The 7,500-nt window shown below is 31.8% G+C and overlaps 1 protein-coding gene across 11 annotated transcripts in view; it reads right to left on the bottom strand.

Moving 5' to 3' along the window:
• LOC145259106 (protocadherin beta-11-like) overlaps positions 1-7,500 on the bottom strand; it is a 1,732,684-nt gene that overhangs the window by 87,328 nt on the left and 1,637,856 nt on the right. The gene's annotated exons all lie outside the window — the stretch shown is intronic.

The following is a 7,500-nucleotide window of genomic DNA, read 5'->3' as shown; positions in this document are numbered from 1 at the left end:
ATTCTTGATGAACCGCCCCCTTAAGTAATCCAATCTACCAAATTTCCATTAATAGCCATTATACCATTGATTACTATACACTCAATAACCCTTATCCTCGAGTGGCCTCAGAGCCTTGATAATTGGTGACTCCTATTTAAAAATAAATGTCGACGGGGAGCACTTCCAGCATCAATTTTAACAATAATTGAATATTCCTCTTCTATACGATATTTTCTGGACTACTTTTCAGTGGATGTTTTGAAAGTTCACAAGATGCAGGGGGAGGTAACTGCACTCGATAGTTTTGACTAAATCCTTGATTCTTCATCCGTACCGCCATCTTGAATCGACCGTAATTGTGGCTGATTAATTTTTTTTTTATTTAAAATACTTCTAGAACATTATCTGCTGGATATTTTTTTCACAATTTTTGGAATTTATACTAATTTCGGTATGACATGTAAGTATATAATAATGTTTACACCAGAAATGCGCTAGTTTAAATCATCTCCAATATAAACAAGCGTTAAAAAATTGTGAATGTAATAAATAAATAAATAAAAAATAAAAAAAATGACACAAAATTTTAAATGCAAAATTATTCATCTTTTACTAATGAACGTATTATTTATAAAGATCGTGGCCATGGAAGAACACGAGAAAAATCTGTTTAAGCATTCAGTTTTTATGTTGTTTTTTTCTTATATATTACTAAATAAAGAACCATTTTCATTAAACTCGGGTTAGTATTATGCATTTTAAATTGAGAAATACATGTTTGAAAAGTGGGGGTTGTTTTACTATACACATAGATTCGAAAAAGTCGTCAAAAAACAAATATATAACAAATAAATGTTATCAAAGACAAGATAAGTTACTTTTCTACCTAACTTGATAATTTTTTAGTGTTTTTATTTAATTTAAAATGTTTATTCGGTTCGAAAATCACGCAGTGTTCAGTGTTTATTGATATATTTGAAAAAGACAAATAGCAGCGAGGTCTCTGTTGAATACGTTAAGTCTGGGAAAATGAGTTGAAGCTAAAAAGTATATACAAAATACTGTTTGAAAGTCACCCAATATGTTACCGTGACATAAGCTGACATATATTAAGTGAGTTTCAAACAGTATTTTGTATAATTCTTTAGTTTGAACCCATTTTCCCAAACTTAACATATTAAACAGTGAGCACGCCGCCATTTGTCTTTTTCAAATATATCGATAAACACTGCATGATTTTCGAACCGAACAAACATTTTTCATTGAATAAAAACACTGAAAACTAAATGAATTGCCTAATTCTGATACTATTAAAAAAACAACAAAACTTTTTTACGAAAAAAAAAAAAAAAAAAAAAATGAAAGATTTTCTACAGGAAAGCCTATTGATTTATAGCGTACAGTAATCGAACTTATACCATTGTTAGAAAAATAAAACATTAAACATCAGCTAATTACCTATTATTTGTTATCGATTTTTAAATTCATTGATTGATTTTAATAGGTACTCATGCAGAGTAAATACCGCGCTAGGTTCTTATCTAAAATTTAACCTAATTAAAAAAATATATCTTTAAGATGTACGTACTAGTCTCGGAATGAAAGTGTCATATTCCAAAAATTAGGTACATTGATCAAATAGTTGTTTTTTTTATATATAGAAAACTATTTTTTGACGATTAATAGTATATCATAGCCATTACAAAGACGATATACGGCATAATCACGTTGACACCAGTTCCCGTTAGATTACTGAAGTTAAGCAACGTTAAACTAGTTAGTACAAAAATGGGTGACCAGTTAGGAATTCCAGGTGCTGTATGCGCTCTCCGCTTATCGCGGCATTGTTTCCAATTGTCCTGGACTTCTTCTTGCCACTGGACTCAAGCAGTGCCGATTCAGGAGAGGTGTGGTTGGGGATTTAACAACCCTTGCCTCACAATTTCATGTGCAGCTGCCCCTACAGGGGGTATCCTTTGTCTTTCAAGACTGAATGAAGGCTTCCACAAAGATGATTATAAAATCTCGGTAGTTCGAATTGAGTTGTTTCCATTTATTAAATATGGTAGATCAAGACAGACTGTTCTCACTTCATTAGAAAATTTGATTTTCTTAGTTAAAAAAAAGACACAAAACAACTACTTGATCCAATTTTTGGAGTGTGTCTTAAAGATGTTCTTCAAAACTGATTAAATAGATTTTGTGTTGAATTAAAGTCGAATTAATTGCAATCAATTTTGCTAAGTTTCATTAGTTCTAGTTATTATAAAATTAAAACTTTGGTTTCATTTTATGAGACTGTTTTTTCTAAAACAAAAAGCAGAATCAACGACTTCTAAATTTTGTTATTTTTAAAGTTTAAGGTGCAATAATTTCAAATTGTATGCATTCAAAATCAAACCAAAAAACACCCACAACAACAAATAAAAAAGAAAAAAAAACATACATAACAAAAACTAAAAACTAAAAAAACAAACAAACATAAAAAGAAAAGAAAAATATACATAACAAAAAATAAAAAACAAATATAACAAAATCCAAAAACGAAAAACAAATATAACAAAAATAAATAAAAAAAACATAAAAAATAAAATATAAAAGAAAAACAAATATAACAAAAAATAAAAAATAAAAACAAACAAACATAAAAATAAAAATAAAAGAAAAACAAATATAACAAAAAAATAAAAAATAAAAACAAACAAACATAAAAATAAAAAAATAAAAGAAAAACAAATATAACAAAAAATAAAAAATAAAAACAAACATAAAAAATAAAAAATAAAAGAAAAACAAATATAACAAAAAATAAAAATAAAAATAAAAAACAGGTAAATAAACAATATACAAGCACAGTGAAAATAATCTTTTCAAATTGTGTTCTAATAAAGGAAGAAAGAAAAAGAAATTCAGATATTTAAATGCAAGGTAAACAAACATCTTGCTTCACAACTCCCCACTTAGAATGCCCACAATAAATCTAACTCCTAATCAAAGTAACCCCTTACGCCTAGGATGTAATATGCATTGTTTATGGAGAAGTAAGATAAAAAAAATGAAATCGGAAATATTTTGTTCAAAGAGAGATTTTTTAAAAAAGAAATTAGGAAAATCTTAACAATTAAGCCATCCGGTCCTGTCGGTGGGGCATTAGAATACGCCAACTGCCCCCCTGCAGAGGGTAAAAGTCCCTCAATGGATATGACCTTAAACTATATCCAGTGGTGAGGCCCCAGCTTGTGGGCTTTGGGGAGTGTGGAGCCACCCTTTAATTACCATTGCTCCCAGGTCCACTCTGACCCGGAGTGGTAGTACCTGTTAGGGTCCCAACTATGGGTTTAATAGAAACCGACGTGAAAACAACAAATATATTCTATTAAAAATATTTTTCTTCAAAATCTTTGTATTTGGAATTAAATAACCTGAAAAGGGTTGATATGCCGTAAAACAACAACAACCAAAACCAATTAAGCCGTCAACATAACTGTAAAAACGAAAAATAAAATTTGATTAAAATCTTATCAAAATCAAGAAAATGTTGCAAGAATACCGTGTGCTTAAGTTCCGTTAATTTTATATCAGAAAATAATTATAAAAAAATTGATGAGAACGATCTGTCCAAATCTGGAACACTATTGGATATGCGACCATTTCGAATAGAACGTTTCTGTGATATTCAAATAATTTTTCGGAATGCTATTCTAAACAGGAATAATGAAAAGATCCATATAGAAAGAGACGCCAAACCAAAACACCATGACAGCAGAACAGATACTGCACTATTCTCCCCTAATTTAAGCGTTCAAAGATAGTTCATTAGGGCGAAACAGTATCACAAACAAAATTGAGCATTAAAAATAGTACAGTTAATAGTAGTATTAGTACAGTTTCGGCTTCAGACAAAGATACCAAATCTCCATTAGTATTAGAAGTAGTTCTGGCTTCAGACAAAGATACCAAATCTCCATTAGTATTAAAAGTAGTTCTGGCTTCAGACAAAGATACCAAATCTCCATTAGTATTAGAAGTAGTTCTGGCTTCAGACAAAGATACCAAATCTCCATTAGTATTAAAAGTAGTTCTGGCTTCAGACAAAGATACCAAATCTCCATTAGTATTAGAAGTAGTTCTGGCTTCAAACAAAGATACCAAATCTCCATTAGTATTAAAAGTACTTCTGGCTTCAGACAAAGATACCAAATCTCCATTAGTATTAGAAGTAGTTCTGGCTTCAAACAAAGATACCAAATCTCCATTAGTATTAAAAGTAGTTCTGGCTTCAGACAAAGATACCAAATCTCCATTAGTATTAGAAGTAGTTCTGGCTTCAGACAAAGACACCAAATCTCCATTAGTATTAGAAGTAGTTCTGACTTCAGAAAAAGATACCAAATCTCCATTAGTATTAGAAGTAGTTCTGGCTTCAGACAAAGATACCAAATCTCCGTTAGTATTAGAAGTAGTTCTGGCTTCAGACAAAGATACCAAATCTCCATTAGTAATAGAAGTACAATAGTGCATTAATAGAAATAATAATATAGTTTCGACTCCAAACAGACAGATACTAATTCTCTAATAGCAACATAGAAACTCTCCAATCCAATATAGAAACATTATTATTCTTCCTACCTTTAATTTTTCTAATTTAAAAATTCGGTAAAGCACTGAAATCTCCAACCTTTATTTTTCTCAGCAGAATTTCACAGCACCGAAAGATATTTTTCTTTTTTGCTCAGACGAGGAAATACGTTTCAATCACTGCTGACCTTAAAAGAATTGTCGGTGTTTATTTAGAATTTTACCTAATTAATAAAAGGACAAACCCATAGAAAACTCTATATGATGTACGTACTCATCACGGGACGAAAATATCATATTCCAAAAATCACGTAAATTTATCAAGTAGTATTATTTTATAAAGAAAATAATTTTTAAACCATTAAAATTGATCTGAAATCGTTAGCATTACAAGGATGATATTGCAACTTTGAATTGTTGTGGACTCATCTGTCTCTGATTTTTTTTCAAGATGGCGATGCGAGACAGTCCCTTTTTTTTGTTTACTCATAAAATTTGATTTTCCTACTTGATCAGTTTATGTGAGTTTTGGAATATGACATATTCATTCTTTGAATTATTGTAGACTCATCTTTCTTTGATGTTTTTTTTTTCAAGATGGCAACATGAGACAATCCCTTTTTTTGTTCACTCATAAAATTTGATTTTCTTAGTTAAAAGATCTACTTGGTCAATTTATGTGATTTTTGGAATATGACATATTCGTTCTGTGACGGGTGCGTACATCTTAAAGATTCTTTTGTATGTTTTTTTTTTAATATTTAGGTTGAACTGTGGACTGGCACTGAATTGCCTCTCATCTTTTTCATGTCTTTGCCATTTTATTCCATAGAAAAAAAAAACAACATAAATTTCTTCATAAAAAAACATTCCTCTTTTGTTTATATTGAAACGAAGACAAGACAAGAGCTGACGAGTTTTCCACGTTGCAATGAAATACAACTTCAAACAAGTCAGTAATTTCTATGACTATGTTTTAGCGGCACGAATTGCTGTAGAAATGGCAAGAAAAACAAACGTATGGCGTAAAGGGAAAAACATGTCTATCGACTGCTGATGTTTCTGGATCTATTCTGGATCCTTTGGGGGAAATCTTGTCCCCAGGAGAGGAATAGTTTTTAACAAGAAATCTTGGCATGCCTTTTACCTCTATCTAAAGACAGGAGTTTTACTCTTTGAAAATGAAGAAAAACAAAAACAAAAAATAATTAAAAAGACACTACACGGCACAACATAACCAGAATATGCATAAAGGAAATTCTAAAAACAAAAAAAATTATACGAAAACCGTTCCAAAAGTAATGCCTCCTATTTTTTGTATTCTGCCTAAATCAATCAGAGGCGATTGCAAATGGCATGACTGAGCTTCTGCATTCATGACCTGGAAGTTTCATTTCTCTATTGCAGATATTGACGGTGTGAGGCTCTAAGAAATCAATTTCTGTCATGGGCGTGCGTCGGAAGCAGAGATGCGTCATTAAATTCCTGACAAAAGGGCATTGAAAATTGTGGTGACTATGCAGAAAAATAAATTCTGGAGTACAAAAGGTCGCTCGTTTTAATGGCTCCTCTCCCGTTTTTGTAGCTCTTCAACTTTTTGAGTTAAAGAAGAAATAGGAGGCTTTACTTTTGGAATGACCCTTGTATGACAAATGCGTTCTGGACGGCCATACACAGTCATCGTATTCATGGCTGGCAAAAGTGTATTGAGAATGGTTGTGATTATGTAGAAAAATAAAGGTCACTCGTTTTAATAGTAAAACTTCAGTCTTCGTAGCTCTTTAACTTTTGATGAGTTAAAGAAAAATAGGAGGTTTGACTTTTGGAATGACCCTTGTATGTGAAAGCATGCTGTGGACGCCCAATGTAGTCATCGTTCAAGCGATGGCAAAAGTTCATTGAGAATGATGGTGACTATGTAGAAAGTTAAATTCTGGAGTACAAACAGTCACTCGTTTTAATGGTAAAACCTTTGTCTTCGTCGCTCTTCAACTTTTTGGAGTTAAAAAAATAGGAAGCTTTATTTTCGGAACATACACCTGAAGAAGGCTGGAGGCTACATCGACAGAAACGTTGTGAAAATGGACACTCAAGATGAGAACAATAGTCCGAAAATTCCAAATAATGCGAATAACCAATTCTTATCTAAAAAATTCAGAAACGTAAGGAAGAAGACATCTTCCACTAAATTTTCGAGTTTGCTTTGCATTCTATCAAGATAGGAAAGGATGATTTGAGTGGCACCTCCTCAGATGTGGCAAGAGTACTCCATCTTAGGACATATGCCTGCCATTCAAACACGTAAACATACTACTACTACTACTACTACTACTACTACTACTACTACTACCATAATCTAATCTATAGAATATACTTAACTTAATCCTAAATAGCAATTCATTTATCAGATCGCTATTTGATTCTGCTTAGCCAGGTATTTTAAAAGTTTTAGATCCAAATTGGATTTAGAATTTAAGACATAAATTTATTTCTTAAATGGAAAACGCTTGAGACAAGACATGAAACCACTTGATATAAATAGCTAAGAACGACCAACTGACACCACAAGACAAAATGAAATTCTTTTTCTAACAAGATGACGCTACATGCCACACGTCTTACAGATCACTGGCACGAGTTCATGACATGTTTACGGAAGAAAGAACAATAAGCAAAGGGTTATGGCCACCACGTTCCCTGGACTTGTAATCATGTGATTTTTATCCAAATAATCCTCACAATCTAGATCAACTAAAGGAGAACATTACCATCAGAAGAATCACCAGAGAAGATCTACAAGCAGTATCTGCAAACGCTGTTAAACGTGCCCAGAAATGCATAAATATCAACGGGGAGCACTTCCAACATCCTACAGGTAATTTAAACAATAAAAGAATGTTCTTCGTCTCTACTACATTTTTTCTGGGCTACTTTTAAATG

The sequence above is a fragment of the Euprymna scolopes genome, chromosome 34 (genome assembly GCF_053919585.1).
Source record: "Euprymna scolopes isolate OS-2025 chromosome 34, ASM5391958v1, whole genome shotgun sequence".
In the NCBI taxonomy this organism is placed as follows: domain Eukaryota; kingdom Metazoa; phylum Mollusca; class Cephalopoda; order Sepiida; family Sepiolidae; genus Euprymna; species Euprymna scolopes.
The sequence above is the reverse complement of the archived record's forward strand: the minus strand, read 5'-3'. Positions and strand labels throughout refer to the sequence as shown.